At 49.9% G+C, this 15,318-nt stretch overlaps 1 protein-coding gene across 9 annotated transcripts in view; it reads right to left on the reverse strand.

The window, feature by feature from the left end:
- Nucleotides 1–13,913, reverse strand: part of FAM118B (family with sequence similarity 118 member B) — a 112,008-nt gene extending 98,095 nt beyond the window's left edge. For 4 of the 9 annotated variants that reach the window (XM_063943691.1, XM_063943695.1, XM_063943696.1 and 1 more), the window contains exon 1: nucleotides 9,839–9,958. The gene's annotated coding sequence lies outside the window, so the exon portion shown is untranslated. Of the gene's footprint in view, nucleotides 1–9,838; nucleotides 9,959–13,879 lie in introns of those variants that run through there. The other 5 variants (XM_063943700.1, XM_063943699.1, XM_063943690.1 and 2 more) reach the window with 4 other exon arrangements.
- Nucleotides 13,914–15,318: the final 1,405 nt, after the last annotated feature.

A 15,318-nucleotide genomic window follows, 5' to 3' on the forward strand; every position in this document is an offset into this window, starting at 1 on the left:
GGTTACATCCTTCCTGGCTTTGATCAGGGTAGGGATGACTTCATCCGGAATGCCTTTTTCCTTCAGGATCCGGCGTTCAACTGCCATGCCGTCAAACGCAGCCGCGGTAAGTCTTGGAACAGACATGGTCCCTGCTGGAGCAGGTCCTTTCTTAGAGGTAGAGGCCACGGGTCTTCCGTGAGCATCTCTTGAATTTCCGGGTACCAAGTCCTTCTTGGCCAATCCGGAGCCACGAGTATAGTCTTTACTCCTCTCCTTCTTATGATTCTCAGTACTTTTGGTATGAGAGGAAGAGGAGGGAACACATACACTGACTGGTACACCCACGGTGTTACCAGAGCGTCCACAGCTATTGCCTGAGGGTCCCTTGACCTGGCGCAATATCTGTCCAGTTTTTTGTTGAGGCGGGACGCCATCATGTCCACCTTTGGTTTTCCCCAACGGTTCACAATCATGTGGAAGACTTCTGGGTGAAGTCCCCACTCCCCCGGGTGAAGATCGTGTCTGCTGAGGAAGTCTGCTTCCCAGTTGTCCACTCCCGGAATGAACACTGCTGACAGTGCTATCACATGATTCTCCGCCCAGCGAAGAATCCTTGCCACTTCCATCATTGCCCTCCTGCTTCTTGTGCCGCCCTGTCTGTTTACGTGGGCGACTGCCGTGATGTTGTCCGACTGGATCAACACCGGCTGACCCTGAAGCAGAGGTCTTGCCTGACTTAGGGCATTGTAAATGGCCCTTAGTTCCAGGATATTTATGTGAAGTGACGTTTCCATGCTTGACCACAAGCCCTGGAAATTTCTTCCCTGTGTGACTGCTCCCCAGCCTCTCAGGCTGGCATCCGTGGTCACCAGGACCCAATCCTGAATGCCGAATCTGCGGCCCTCTAGGAGATGAGCACTCTGTAACCACCACAGGAGACACCCTTGTCCTTGGAGACAGGGTTATCCGCTGATGCATTTGAAGATGCGATCCGAACCATTTGTCCAGCAGATCCCACTGAAAAGTTCTTGCGTGGAATCTGCCGAATGGAATCGCTTCGTAAGAAGCCACCATCTTTCCCAGGACCCTTGTGCATTGATGTACTGACACTTGGCCTGGTCTTAGGAGGTTCCTGACTAGGTCGGATAACTCCTTGGCTTTCTCCTCCGGGAGAAACACCTTTTTCTGTACTGTGTCCAGAATCATCCCTAGGAACAGCAGACGTGTCGTCGGAATCAGCTGCGATTTTGGAATATTTAGAATCCATCCGTGCTGTCGTAGTACTACTTGAGATAGTGCTACTCCGACCTCTAACTGTTCTCTGGACCTTGCCCTTATCAGGAGATCGTCCAAGTAAGGGATAATTAAGACGCCTTTTCTTCGAAGAAGAATCATCATTTCGGCCATTACCTTGGTAAAGACCCGGGGTGCCGTGGACAATCCAAACGGCAGCGTCTGAAACTGATAGTGACAGTTCTGTACCACAAACCTGAGGTACCCTTGGTGAGAAAGGCAAATTGGGACATGGAGGTAAGCATCCTTGATGTCCAGAGACACCATATAGTCCCCTTCTTCCAGGTTCGCTATCACTGCTCTGAGTGACTCCATCTTGAACTTGAACCTTTTTATGTAAGTGTTCAAGGATTTTAGATTTAAAATGGGTCTCACCGAGCCGTCCGGCTTCGGTACCACAAACAGCGTGGAATAATACCCCTTTCCCTGTTGTAGGAGGGGTACCTTGATTATCACCTGCTGGGAATACAGCTTGTGAATGGCTTCCAATACCGCCTCCCTGTCGGGGGGAGACGTTGGTAAAGCAGACTTCAGGAACCGGCGAGGGGGAGACGTCTCGAATTCCAATTTGTACCCCTGAGATACTACCTGCAGGATCCAGGGGTCCACTTGCGAGTGAGCCCACTGCGCACTGAAATTCTTGAGACGGGCCCCCACCGTGCCTAAGTCCGCTTGTAAGGCCCCAGCGTCATGCTGAGGACTTGGCAGAAGCGGGGGAGGGCTTCTGTTCGTGGGAAGAGGCTGTCTGCTGCAGTCTTTTTCCCCTTCCTCTGCCCCGGGGCAGATATGAGTGGCCTTTTGCCCGCTTGCCCTTTTGGGGACGAAAGGACTGAGCCTGAAAAGACGGTATCTTTTTCTGCTGCGAGGTGACTTGGGGTAAAAAGGTGGATTTTCCAGCCGTTGCCGTGGCCACCAGGTCCGATAGACCGACCCCAAATAACTCCTCCCCTTTATACGGCAATACTTCCATATGCCGTTTGGAATCCGCATCCCCTGACCACTGTCGCGTCCATAATCCTCTTCTGGCAGCAATGGACATCGCACTTACTCTTGATGCCAGAGTGCAAATATCCCTCTGTGCATCTCGCATATATAGAAATGCATCCTTTAAATGCTCTATAGTCAATAATATATTGTCCCTGTCCAGGGTATCAATATTTTCAGTCAGGGAATCCGACCAAGCCACCCCAGCACTGCACATCCAGGCTGAGGCGATTGCTGGTCGCAGTATAATACCAGTATGTGTGTATATACTTTTAAGGATATTTTCCAGCTTCCTATCAGCTGGTTCCTTGAGGGCGGCCGTATCAGGGGACGGTAACGCCACTTGTTTTGATAAGCGTGTGAGCGCCTTATCTACGCTAGGGGGTGTTTCCCAACGCGCCCTAACCTCTGGCGGGAAAGGGTATAATGCCAATAATTTTTTAGAAATTAGCAGTTTTTTATCGGGGGAAACCCACGCTTCATCACACACCTCATTTAATTCATCTGATTCAGGAAAAACTACGGGTAGTTTTTTCACACCCCACATAATACCCTTTTTTGTGGTACTTGTAGTATCAGAAATGTTCAAAACCTCCTTCATTGCCGTGATCATGTAACGTGTGGCCCTACTGGAAAATACGTTTGTTTTCTCACCGTTGACACTGGAGTCAGTGTCCGTGTCAGTGTCTGTATCGACCTGAGGTAACGGGCGTTTTATAGCCCCTGACGGTGTTTGAGACGCCTGTACAGGTATTAACTGATTTGCCGGCTGTCTCATGTCGTCAACAGTCTTTTGTAAAGTGCCGACACTATCACGTAATTCTTTCCATAAGACCATCCAGTCAGGTGTCGACTCCCTAGGGGGTGACATCACTAACACAGGCAATTGCTCCGCCTCCACACCATTTTCCTCCTCATACATGTCGACACAGCGTACCGACACACAGCACACACACAGGGAATGCTCTGATAGAGGACAGGACCCCACTAGCCCTTTGGGGAGACAGAGGGAGAGTTTGCCAGCACACACCAGAGCGCTATATATATACAGGGATAACCTTATATAAGTGTTTTTCCCTAATATAGCTGCTGTATATATTAATATGCCAATTTAGTGCCCCCCCTCTCTTGTTTTACCCTGTTTCTGTAGTGCAGGACTGCAGGGGAGAGTCAGGGAGCCTTCCTCCAACGGAGCTGTGAGGAAAAAATGGCGCTTGTGTGCTGAGGAGATAGGCTCCGCCCCCTTCTCGGCGGCCTTTCTCCCGCTTTTTTGTGGAAAACTGGCAGGGGTTAAATACATCCATATAGCCCAGGAGCTATATGTGATGTATTTTTAGCCATTTAAGGTATTTTCATTGCGTCCCAGGTCGCCCCCACCCAGCGCCCTGCACCCTCAGTGACCGGAGTGTGAAGTGTGCTGAGAGCAATGGCGCACAGCTGCGGTGCTGTGCGCTACCTTATTGAAGACAGGACGTCTTCTGCCGCCGATTTTCCGGACCTCTTCAGTCTTCTGGCTCTGTAAGGGGGCCGGCGGCGCGGCTCCGGGACCCATCCATGGCTGGGCCTGTGATCGTCCCTCTGGAGCTAATGTCCAGTAGCCTAAGAAGCCCAATCCACTCTGCACGCAGGTGAGTTCGCTTCTTCTCCCCTTAGTCCCTCGATGCAGTGAGCCTGTTGTCAGCAGGTCTCACTGAAAATAAAAAAAAACCTATTTAAACTTTTACTCTAAGCAGCTCAGGAGAGCCACCTAGATTGCACCCTTCTCGTTCGGGCACAAAATCTTAACTGAGGCTTGGAGGAGGGTCATAGGGGGAGGAGCCAGTGCACACCAGCTAGTCCTAAAGCTTTTACTTTGTGCCCAGTCTCCTGCGGAGCCGCTATTCCCCATGGTCCTTTCGGAGTCCCCAGCATCCACTAGGACGTTAGAGAAACCCATTTTTAGAGGTTAATGTCAGAAATGTGTAACACATTTTTTATTGCCGGGATCAAGTCACGGATGTTCCTAGTGGATTGTGTATATGTCTCAACCTTGTCGACACTGGAGGCAGACTCCGTGTCGACATCTGTGTCTGCCATCTGAATGAGCGGGCGTTTTTGAGCCCCTGATGGCCTTTGAGACGCCTGGGCAGGCGCGGGCTGAGAAGCCGGCTGTCCCACAGCTGTTACGTCATCCACCCTTTTATGTAAGGAGTTGACACTGTCGGTTAATACCTTTCACCTAACCATCCACTCTGGTGTCGGCCCCACAGGGGGCGACATCACATTTATCGGCATCTGCTCCGTCTCTATATAAGCCTCCTCCTCAAACATGTCGACACAGCCGTACCGACACACCGCACACACACAGGGAATGCTCTGACTGAGGACAGGACCCCATAAAGCCCTTTGGGGAGACAGAGAGAGAGTATGCCAGCACACACCAGAGCGCTATATAATGTGGGGATTAACACTATAACTGAGTGAATTTTCCCCCATAGCTGCTTGCATATACAATATTGCGCCTAAATTTAGTGCCCCCCCTCTCTTTTTAACCCTTTGAGCCTGAAAACTACAGGGGAGAGCCTGGGGAGCTTTCTTCCAGCTGCACTGTGAAGAGAAAATGGCGCCAGTGTGTCTGAGGGAGATAGCTCCTCCCCTTTTCCGCGGCCTATTCTCCCGCTTTTTTCTGGATTCTGGCAGGGGTATTTACCACATATATAGCCTCTGGGGCTATATATTGTGGTATTTTTGCCAGCCAAGGTGTTTTTATTGCTGCTCAGGGCGCCCCCCCCAAGCGCCCTGCACCCTCAGTGACCGGAGTGTGAAGTGTGTATGTGGAGCAATGGCGCACAGCTGCAGTGCTGTGCGCTACCTTGGTGAAGACTGATGTCTTCTGCCGCCGCTTTTCTGGACCTCTTCTTGCTTCTGGCTCTGTAAGGGGGACGGCGGCGCGGCTCCGGGACCGAACACCAAGGACTGGGCCTGCGGTCGATCCCTCTGGAGCTAATGGTGTCCAGTAGCCTAAGAAGCCCAATCCGGCTGCAAGCAGGCGAGTTCGCTTCTTCTCCCCTTAGTCCCTCGCTGCAGTGAGCCTGTTGCCAGCAGGTCTCACTGAAAATAAAAAACCTAAACTATACTTTCTTTCTAAGGGCTCAGGAGAGCCCCTAGTGTGCATCCAACCTCGGCCGGGCACGAAATCTAACTGAGGCTTGGAGGAGGGTCATGGTGGGAGGAGCCAGTGCACACCAGGTAGTCATAAATCTTTCTAGAGTGCCCAGCCTCCTTCGGAGCCCGCTATTCCCCATGGTCCTTTCGGAGTTCCCAGCATCCACTAGGACGTCAGAGAAATGGGACGCCGTGATTTTTATAGAAGTCACAGTGTCTTTTTTCCTCGCACCTTCAGAGAAAGTCCGATTTTTCCTAAAATTGTTAATTTCAGAAAAAATCACCGGGACTTGCTCTGGGAGCCCGGGAGCCCGGCAGCACCCCTGAGGACTAATTAAATAACTGGAAGTTTCCATTTAGTGTAATTAGTCTGTAATTACTCCCCTTCCGAATCGGTGTCTTCTCTTTCAGTGATGGGATCCGGTCCTCTGCAGCAGCAGTGAGTGTAATGTGTGTGTATGTCTGTGAGTGTGTGTGACCCCCGGTGTGTGTTTGTATGAGTATGTGTGCGAACTACATCTCCCAGCAGCCCCAGAGCCTCTCAGCAGCCTCCTCCCCAGTGAGAAGATGGAGGGGGAGACCACCAGGAGCCGCTGAGACCACCGGAGAGGCGAGTTATATTTTCAGAGCTGAAAACCCCGTGCCCATCTTTTAAAACTGGATACTGCGGTTATCGCAAGCGCGCATACCTGCCGTAATCCAAAATTTGCCGTGAGGTCAGCACGGTTACCACGCAAAACCTTGCGCTCAATTGAATCCCCCCCACAGACTGCAAAGCACTGATGGGCAGCAGGTTGCCCTAGGGCCTTGACCCTCCAAGCCTTTACCCACTACCCTCAGCCAATAATGAACATATTGTATTAACTTATCACTGAGAGCAATGTGCAATCCTTGTTATGTCGACACAATGTTGATACTGTCAGAATGTTTTTGAAACCCTAGCACGATAATTTAATGTCAACACTGTGTATGCTGATTTATGACTGGGAACCCTTTGAGGTCACAGGGCCACCCGTACAGCCCCTGAAGTATATCACGTTTCCTATCACCGCTCTAAAGGTCACATTACAATAACATGGCAGAATAAATGCCTTTTCAGGAAATATTAGCTTTGGGCTGTACATGGAATGTAAGATGAGTAAACTGATGACATAGCACTGGCTGGAAGTCTTCTGAACTCCACGAACCTTGTGAAATATGCAGAGCAGTATGGAAATCTTCTGAGCCTTATGATATATGCAGCACAGATAAGACCCAGGGACGTTATGCCTGCACAGAAAATGAGGCCAGTTTTACATAAGTCCTTTAGCTGGTCTCTGTACTTCAAACGTTTACTGTAAAGACTCCTGCCTAAAATAACCTGTTGAAAACTAGACAACACACTGTACTTGCCAAAGGTGAATAAGTGACCTCCTTCAGCAACAAAGGAAACCTACTGGGCCAATCCAAATTCTTTTCATAAATACAGCAGGGTCTTATTTACAACTTGTCTGTCATGTGGCGATAAGAGTGTTTTTGAGTTTTCAACAGGCGATTTCATGCAAGATGTTTCAAGTACAGTACCACGTACTTTACCAGTCATTAGCAATACACAGCATAGTGATCGTCATTAAGCGACGTTAGTTTGATTTGAGTGACCCTTGAATTAAAGCCTAGATGTAAAAAAAAATATATATATATATCCTTTCTAAAATATGGTTACTCTCTAGACAATAGTGGTTATAAAGCTATATACAGAATACAATGCTGCCTCATTATAACACAACCTTTGCCTACTACTAGGTATATTCTTTAACAAAAGTGCATCACAATGTATAAGTACCATTGTCATTGTCTTTGTGCTGCCACCTTTATCACCAGAGTAAAATATGTTATACATGTTCCATATGTCTGTGTGCGTCTTAGCTTGAGGCTGTGTAAAGCAAGTCTCTGTACATAGCAGATTCTGCAGTCATGACAACGCAAGCTGATGGAAAGCACTAAACATGCCATTCATATTTCACCCGCTCAGTACGTCCTGGCATTATGTAACTTCCTTGGTTCCACTCAATGCTAATTTGCAATTTTTGCCACATTAATCCAGAAAAGTTTATCTACTTCCGTCATGCCTGCTTTCCAAGAGGAAGGGAGCCGCGTTATTATCTGTGGTAAAAGGTCGATTACTCATTCAGTAGCGGTTATTGTATGAAGAGCTACATTTTATTGCATTGTTCTGCATATCTGTGGGATATTTCTATAATGATCTACATGGGGGGTACAAAATCTGGCAAATGCACCACAGAGATTACAATAGCTAAACTGGATGTAAATCCATGATAAATACGATTTATAGGGTATATCTAGCATCTGCGTACGGGTCATTCAGTGGGAGATAAAGCAGCAGCTGCGAGTGGGACAGACAGTGGGTGATAACACAGCAGCTGCACGTGGGACAGTCAGTGGGAGACAACGCAACAGCTGTAAATGGAACACTCAGTGGGAGATAACACAGCAGCTGTGGGTCAGTCAGTGGGAGATAACATAGCAGCTGCACGTGGGACAGTCAGTGGGAGATAACACAGCAGCTGTGGGTCAGCCAGTAGGAGATGAAGCAGGTCAGTCAGTGGGAGACGACACAGCAGCTGCACGTGGGATAGACAGTGGGAGATGATGCAGCAGTTGAAAGTGGATCAGTCAGTGGGAGATAATACAGCAGCGGCTGTGGGTCAGTCAGTGGGAGATAATACAGCAGCTGTGGGTCAGTCAGTGGGAGATAATACAGCAGCTGTGGGTCAGTCAGTGGGAGATAATACAGCAGCTGTGGGTCAGTCAGTGGGAGAGGAAGCAGCAGCAGCTGTGGGTCAGTCAGTGGAAGATGAAGCAGCAGCTGTGGGTCAGTCAGTGGGAGAGGAAGCAGCAGCTGTGGGTCAGTCAGTGGGAGAGGAAGCAGCAGCTTTGGGTCAGTCAGTGGGAGAGGAAGCAGCAGCTGTGGGTCAGTCAAAGAGGAAGCAGCAGCAGCTGGGGATCAGTCAGTGGGAGAGGAAGCAGCAGCAGCAGCTGTAGCTGTGGGTCAGTCAGTGGAAGATGAAGCAACAGTTGTGGGTCAGTCAGTGGGAGAGGAAGCAGCAGCTGGGGGTCAGCCAGTGCCAGAGGAAGCAGCAGCTGTGGGTCAGTCAGTGGGAAAGGAAGCAGCAGCTGTGGGTCAGTCAGTGGGAGAGGAAGCAGCCGTTGTGGGTCAGTCAGTGGGAGAGAAAGCAGCAGCTGTGGGTCAGTCAGTGGGAGAGAAAGCAGCAGCTGTGGGTCAGTCAGTGGGAGAGGAAACAGCAGCTGTGGGTCAGTCAGTGGGAGAGGAAGCAGCAGCTGTGGGTCAGTCAGTGGGAGAGGAAACAGCAGCTGGGGGTCAGTCAGTGGGAGATGAAGCAGCAGCTGGGGGTCAGTCAGTGGGAGATGAAGCAGCAGCTGGGGGTCAGTCAGTGGGAGAGGAAGCAGCAGCTGGGGGTCAGCCAGTGCCAGAGGAAGCAGCAGCTGTGGCTCAGTCAGTGGGAGAGGAAGCAGCAGCTGGGGGTCAGTCAGTGGGAGAGGAAGCAGCAGCTGGGGGTCAGTCAGTGGGAGAGGAAGCAGCAGCTGGGGGTCAGTCAGTGGGAGAGGAAGCTGCAGCTGTGGGTCAGTCAGTGGGAGAGGAAGCAGCAGCTGGGGGTCAGTCAGTGGGAGAGGAAGCTGCAGCTGTGGGTCAGTCAGTGGGGGAGGAAGCAGCAGCTGTGGGTCAGTCAGTGGGAGAGGAAGCAGCAGCTGTGGGTCAGTCAGTGGGAGAGGAAGCAGCTGTGGGTCAGTCAGTGGGAGAGGAAGCAGCTGTGGGTCAGTCAGTGGGAGAGGAGGAAGCAGCAGCTATGGGTCAGTCAGTGGGGGAGGAAGCAGCAGCTGGGGGTCAGTCAGTGGGAGAGGAAGCAGCAGCTGTGGGTCAGTCAGTGGGAGAGGAAGCAGCAGCTGGGGGTCAGTCAGTGGGAGAGGAAGCAGCAGCTGGGGGTCAGTCAGTGGGAGAGGAAGCAGCAGCTGGGGGTCAGTCAGTGGGAGAGGAAGCAGCAGCTGGGGGTCAGTCAGTGGGAGAGGAAGCAGCAGCTGGGGGTCAGTCAGTGGGAGAGGAAGCAGCAGCTGGGGGTCAGTCAGTGGGAGAGGAAGCAGCAGCTGTGGGTCAGTCAGTGGGAGATGAAGCAGCAGCTGGGGGTCAGTCAGTGGGAGAGGAAGCAGCAGCTGTGTGTCAGTCAGTGGGAGAGGAAGCAGCAGCTGGGGGTCAGTCAGTGGGAGAGGAAGCAGCAGCTGTGGGTCAGTCAGTGGCTGTCAGGTACCTGAGTGACAGTCAATGAGTGTGACCTACCGGAGTGTCATTTTCTGTGAGTGTGTGTCAGTGAGTGTGAGCTACATGTCATTCTCTGTGAGTGTGTCAGTGAGTGTCAGTTACCTGAGTGTGAGCAGCAGCCGGTCCTCCTCCACGCACACGATTCTCCCCACATCAGCTCGGCGTACGGCGGCCGGTGTGTGACAAATCTGCTGACACCACGTATCACTGACTGCAGCGCTCTGCTGCCCTCTGCCGCTCCTCGCCGGTACTGCGGCCACATGTCCCCCAGCCTTTGTTGTATACTGTATGTAGGAATACCCAGCCCTGACTGTACATATTATACACATATTACTGTATATATTTATATAGTAGTGCCCAGACTGTACAGTACATATTATACACATTACACATATTACTGTATATCTATCTATAATATATATATATATATATATATATATATATATATATATATATATATATATATATACTGCTCAAAAAAATAAAGGGAACACTAAAATAACACATCCTAGATCTGAATGAATGAAATATTCTTATTAAATACTTTGTTCTTTACATAGTTGAATGTGCTGACAACAAAATCACACAAAAATTATCAATGGAAATCAAATTTATTAACCCTTGGAGGTCTGGATTTGCAGTCACACTCAAAATTAAAGTGGAAAAACACACCACAGCATACCTCCCAACTGTCCCGATTTTCGCGGGACAGTCCCGTTTTTTGGGGACTGTCCCGCTGTCCCACCCGCGGGCCGCAGTGTCCCGCGGTGTGTGTGTGTGGGGGGGGGGGGGGGCAGTTGGGAGGCTCTGTGTCTTGCTACCCTGCTTAGCAGAGCAGCGGTGAATAGATGCTGTGTGCATGCGCACAGCGTCTATTCACTGGAGTCAGAGGGAGAGGGGGCATGCCAGCGGCTCACAGAGCGCTGGGCATGCCCCCTCAGTGACGAAAACGGGGGCGTGGCTCGTGATTGCGGGTCCTCCGCGAAGCCATGACCCCTTTTCATGTGGCCACGCCCCCTTTTAGGGGGCGTGTCCCGCTCCACAGAATAACAAAGTAGGGAGGTATGCTACAGGCTGATCCAACTTTGATGTAATGTCCTTAAAACAAGTCAAAATGAGGCTCAGTAGTGTGTGTGGCCTCCACGTGCCTGTATAACCTCCCTACAACCCACAAAAGTGGCTCAGGTAGTGCAGCTCATCCAGGATGGCACATCAATACGAGCTGTGGCAAGAAGGTTTGCTGTGTCTGTCAGCATAGTGTCCAGAGCATGGAGGCGCTACCAGGAGACAGGCCAGTACATCAGGAGACGTGGAGGAGGCCGTAGGAGGGCAACAACCCAGCAGCAGGACCGCCACCTCCGCCTTTGTGCAAGGAGGAACAGGAGGAGCATTGCCAGAGCCCTGCAAAATGACCTCCAGCAAGGCACAAATGTGCATGTGTCTACTCAAACGATCAGAAACAGACTCCATGAGGGTGGTATGAGGGCCCGACGTCCACAGGTGGGGGTTGTGCTTACAGCCCAACACCGTGCAGGACGTTTTGGCATTTGCCAGAGAACACCAAGATTGGCAAATTCGCCACTGGTGGCCTGTGCTCTTCACAGATGAAAGCAGGTTCTCACTGAGCACATGTGACAGACGTGACATAGTCTGGAGACGCCAAGGAGAATGTTCTGCTGCCTGCAACATCCTCCAGCATGACCGGTTTGGCAGTGGGTCAGTAATGGTGTGGGGTGGCATTTCTTTGGGGGGCCGCACAGCCCTCCATGTGCATGCCAGAGGTAGCCTGACTGCCATTAGGTACCGAGATGAGATCCTCAGACCCCTTGTGAGACCATATGCTGGTGCGGTTGGCCCTGGGTTCCTCCTAATGCAAGACAATGCTAGACCTCATGTGGCTGGAGTATGTCAGCAGTTCCTGCAAGACGCAGGCATTGATGCTATGGACTGGCCCACCCGTTCCCCAGACCTGAATCCAATTGAGCACATCTGTGACATCATGTCTCTCTCCATCCACCAACGCCACGTTGCACCACAGACTGTCCAGGAGTTGGCGGATGCTTTAGTCCAGGTCTGGGAAGAGATCCCTCAGGAGACCATCTGCCACCTCATCAGGAGCATGCCCAGGCGTTGTAGGGAGGTCATACAGGCACGTGGAGGCCACACACACTACTGAGCCTCATTTTGACTTGTTTTAAGGACATTACATCAAAGTTGGATCAGCCTGTAGTGTGTTTTTCCACTTTAATTTTGAGTGTGACTCCACATCTAGACCTCCATGGGTTAATAAATTTGATTTCCATTGATAATTTTTGTGTGATTTTGTTGTCAGCACATTCAGTATGTAAAGAACAAAGTATTCAATAAGAATATTTCATTCATTCAGATCTATTATGTGTTATTTTAGTGTTCCCTTTATTTTTTTGAGCAGTGTATATATTATACATACACAGAACCCTGCACTCTCCTTAGCAGCTTCATTCACCTTAATGCTTTAGTAGTGCCAGATTTTCCCCTATGAGACAGCAGTAGACTTGTGGTGAAATGGGGTCCCGTGGAGTGTGCCGCAAGCTTACATTCATTGTACAATTCATAAACCAAAACCCCATTATTTATCCAGATGTATACTAAAGCATTAAGGTGAGTGAAGCTACTAAGGAGAGTGCAGGGTTCGAGTTCGGTGGTCACAGCCCACCGCACCCCAACCTGGGGTGGGGTGTACGTGAGTTCACCCCTCTCCTGGGAATGGCAAGTGCAGTGGATCCCCGTGTATGTGTGTGTGTGTATATATATATATATATATATATATATATATATATATATATATATATTTGTGTCTCTGTAATAATGCGTTGTGCGCAGATAACGGGGGATTATGTGCGGGATGTAGTACCTCTATCATACTTGCCTACACTCCCGGAATGGCCGGGAGGCTCCCGAAAATCGGGTGACCCTCCCGCCCCCCCGGAAGAGCAGGCAAGTCTACGGGAATCAGGGGTCCCCCTGCCCGTCCACCCACTTAGTGTGTAAAGTGGGCGGTCCGGGCAGTTGATGACGCGATTCTTGCTGAATCGCGTCATCATAGCCACGCCCCCAGCAGTGTAATGCCGGGGATCGCGGCATTACAGAGCGGGGGGCGTGTCTTAAAGGATGTGTCACGGTAACTGCGCCGCGTCCCGCCCCTGCTCCACCCCCGCTCCACCCCCGTCCCGCCTCCGGTCCACCTCCTCCCCACGTCACAGCCCTCCCCTGCCCCCCTGCTGAGCCGACCTGGCTGCTCTCTCCCGCAGAGAGCAGCCAGAATGTCGGCAAGTATGCCTCTATGCTGTGGCCTTGTATGATATACAGTAAGGGGTCAGGCAGTGTCAGAATGATAGGGTGCAGGAGGTGTGAGGTCTGGGGGTGAGTGAGGGTTATGATGTAATTGTACATAAATATGACATTTTCACAATCTGCCTCCTGTGTGCTCTGCCCTGCAGTGTGTTATCTGTTACATATTGTTCCTTATAATGTTCTAGTATTATTGCAGTTATGCTAATTGGATGTTCTGCAATGTCACATTGTCTTCAGATAACGTTGTCTACGAAGGCCGAGCTCCAGGAAGCTAAAACCACCTTAGATAGATTTCTCTAATATATGCTGCGATCCCCTATAGATACATTCTGGGGATACTTATTGTTCTGCAAATAATGATAATTAGGTCCCTAAGCAGTTACGGACTGGGGCCCACCGGGGGGATGCAATGGTAGGGGCCCATGCTTTGGAGTGTGGCCAGCAAACACAGAGGCCTAGCTAAGCATTAGAGAGTGCCTGCTTTGGGCCCTCTATAGATATAGTCCATGCATGATAATGTATCAGATTAATGCACTATGGAGAACACACTAATAGTCCTGAGCAGTGTAATGTAACATATGTTGTAACACTGTAGGGGTGCAAGGCGCCTTTTCCTGGGGAATATGGTAGTACGCAGCAGCTGAGGAACAACACAAGTCCAGTTTCTGGTACAACTGACCCCGGCCAGTTTTATTGAAACAGAAAATAAAACAAACCCCAAAATAAAAATACCTTGCCTGTCCGGCACTAACTAAACATAAGATATTCCTAACTGTCACTAAACAAAACACAGAGTTCTTCAGTACATACTGTATAGCTCACTTGCATCAGAAAGCGTGTCTCTCACACACAGATCCCTCAGCCTTCCCAGGCAGTCTGCCCATACTAATCAGGTTAGCAGCACTATAACACACTTACACAGCTGAAACCCTGATTAGCCCTCTGTGAGGCCAAAGACCCGAACTGGGCCCAATGTCTAGAACTCGCCTTATCTCTCTCTCAGAGCCTTTACCCAGCTTTTACAGCAAACTGAAAAGGTTCAGACAAAACAAAAAGCATTTTTCCTAGAAGTTAACATTTTCTAAAACATGTAAGACAAGAACCTGGGACAAATATACCTGCCCTCAAACACTATCCCAGTGTTCTTGTCACATATCCCCCTCCCCTGTTTCGACCTAGGGGCCGGAACACTTGTAGCCCCCAAACAGAAGATGCGAGACAATGCATCTGCGTTGGCCAATTGTGTTCCTGGTCTATGTTCGACAGTAAACTTAAAGTCCTGCAACGCTAGAAACCATCTAGTTACACGAGCATTCTTGCCTCTATTTACATACATCCATTTTAAAGGGGCATGGTCTGTCACTAGTCTGAATTGTCTACCCAAGAGGTAATATCTCAAGGTATCTAGTGCCCACTTAATGGCCAAAGCCTCCTTTTCCACAATGGCATACCTTTTTTCATGCTCATTGAGTTTCCTACTCAAATAAATGATAGGGTGTTCGTCCCCATCTCTGGTTTGGGACAGCACAGCACCTATCCCTACCTCTGAGGCATCTGTCTGTACCACAAATTCTTTTGAAAAATCTGGTGTTATCAACACCGGTTGTGAACACAAAGCCACTTTTAACGCTTGGAACGCCTTTTCTGCATCAGGGTTCCATTTCACCACATTTGACTGCTTCCCTTTGGTAAGGTCTGACAACGGCACCGCTGTGGTCGCAAAATTAGGAATAAACCGTCTATAGTACCCAGTAATTCCCAAAAAAGCCCTTACCTGTTTTTTATTCACTGGACGAGGCCAGTTTTGAATAGCATCAACTTTATTCAATTGGGGCCTAATCAGACCTCTGCCTATGGTGAAGCCCAAGTATTTGACCTCCTCCATTGCGAGGCAGCACTTCTTTGGGTTAGCAGTTAACCCTGCCTCTCTGATTGAGTCCAGTACTGCTTGTACTTTAACCAAATGGGACCCCCAGTCTGTACTGTGAATTACCACATCATCCAAATAGGCAGCTGCATATTTTCTATGGGGCCTCAAAATTTTATCCATCGCCCGTTGAAAGGTTGCTGGAGCCCCATGCAACCCAAAGGGTAACATCTTATACTGGTACAGCCCCTCCGGAACCGAAAAGGCTGTTTTTTCTTTGGCGCTATCAGATAAAGGTATTTGCCAGTAACCTTTGGTCAGGTCCAATGTGGTGAGAAACCTGGCTGTTCCCAGCCTTTCTACAAGCTCATCCACACGGGGC

The sequence above is a fragment of the Pseudophryne corroboree genome, chromosome 10 (genome assembly GCF_028390025.1).
Source record: "Pseudophryne corroboree isolate aPseCor3 chromosome 10, aPseCor3.hap2, whole genome shotgun sequence".
Classification (NCBI taxonomy): Eukaryota; Metazoa; Chordata; class Amphibia; order Anura; family Myobatrachidae; genus Pseudophryne; species Pseudophryne corroboree.